Source organism: Mastomys coucha, unplaced genomic scaffold (genome assembly GCF_008632895.1).
Source record: "Mastomys coucha isolate ucsf_1 unplaced genomic scaffold, UCSF_Mcou_1 pScaffold15, whole genome shotgun sequence".
NCBI classification, from domain to species: domain Eukaryota; kingdom Metazoa; phylum Chordata; class Mammalia; order Rodentia; family Muridae; genus Mastomys; species Mastomys coucha.
Window position 1 is genome coordinate 158,895,070 of NW_022196897.1, and position 1,648 is coordinate 158,896,717.

General features: G+C 62.2%; 1 pseudogene; it reads left to right on the forward strand.

Moving 5' to 3' along the window:
- The window catches only part of LOC116091479, a 4,178-nt pseudogene that overhangs the window by 942 nt on the left and 1,588 nt on the right, over positions 1–1,648 (forward strand).

Below are 1,648 nucleotides of genomic sequence, written 5' to 3' on the forward strand. Positions count from 1 at the left end.
TCGCGAGTACTCTAGCCTGTCGGACAGGTTGAGCTAGAGTTTCGGAGAGTAGGAGGGAGGGAGGCGGCAAGCGGGAAGAGGAAGATTCAGGCGGCTCAAGGCGAGCACCAGGGAGCGTGGAGAGGAGAGCCGGGGCGGCCTGGCTGCGGGACCGCACCACGCCTACACAACCTGGAGGGGCTGCCCCTGCGAGCATGCCCGGGCGCTTCTGCTAGGGGGCGACAGTGCCCCGCTCCTGGGTCCCTGCTACCCTCCTGACCCCTGGGACAGATGAAGACACGTCTTTTAGGAATTAAGTCTGACCGCCTTGGGGCGAGGGGACGTACGCAGGCAAAGGTTGCCCAGTTTGGCAGAGTCTTTTCATTCCTTCTCTACACCGGGATGCGTGAGAACCTTGACCGTGGCACGGGCTTGGCTAGCAAGGATCGCAGCTCCGGCCCTGCGTGGACGATCTTACCCATCAGGCCTTACTTGAGAGAGTGTCACTTCCGCAGCGTGGTCGCTTTTTAAGGGAGTGAGAGGGGGATGATCCCTAGGGCGGGAGACGCGCCCTTCGTAGGCATCGCGCCACTGTTCTTTGCGCGACATAGGAGGAGGGTTGTTGAACGAGGGCGCTGTGCGCCCAGGTCGCCGCACGCCGATCCCCTGGGGCCCAGGTTACCGGACGGTGGCGCGGAACTCGCTCTTGGCACCTCCACAGGCCGCCAGCGACGCAGCGCGGGAGCCTTCGCCAGAGGGCTTGAAGGATTCGTTCTCCCAGGTCTTAGACCGAGGGCTCACAACGAAGTCCCGGGAGCTCATGGTCCCCAGGAGCTCTCGGGCTCAAGGGCGGGTGGGGACGCATGGCTCGAGCTTGGTGGGGCGCAGAGGTGCCCCTCTCCTGGCTCGCCTGTTTGCTGGAGCAGGGTTTCTTACTAACCGGGTTTCTGCCCTTTCTCTCCCAGGATCGCCACGACTCCAGCAGTAATGGCAACCCACGTATCCCTCACCTCTCCTCTGCGGGACAACATCTCTACAGTCCCGCGCCGCCTCTCTCGCACACCGGGGTTGCAGAGTACGAGCCGCCTCCTTACTTCCCACCACCCTACCAGCAGCTGGCATACTCGCAGTCCGCCGACCATTACTCGCACCTAGGGGAGGCTTACGCTGCCGCCATCAACCCCCTGCACCAGCCTGCGGCCACCGGCAGCCAGCAGCAGGCCTGGCCCGGTCGACAGAGCCAGGAGGGCTCTAGCTTGGCCTCGCACCACAGCCGCTCTGCAGGTCTTCTACCCCATATTTCAGGGCTGGAGGGTGGCACGGTGAGTGCCCGGCGGGAAGCCTACTGCCTTTCTGACCTGCTGCTGCCTCAAGCGCACGCCCTGGAAGCCGCCGGCCTGGCTGAGAACCTGGGGCTGTAGGAGATGGCTCACCCCATAGAGGAGGTGCAGGTGAGCAGCAGAGACTGGAGACTGGGGGTGGGGGGGTTCAACCTTACCTTATCATAACTCCAGCCTTTCTACCTTCCTCCAAACCTAAAAGAAATTGTCATTTTTCCCCCAGAATGTGGACGACCCGCACCTGCTAATACATGATCAGCCGGTCATTCGCAAAGGTAAATATTGACTCTGAGTCTAAGGAGTGCCCCTGACCAGTGAAGTTGCCCCTT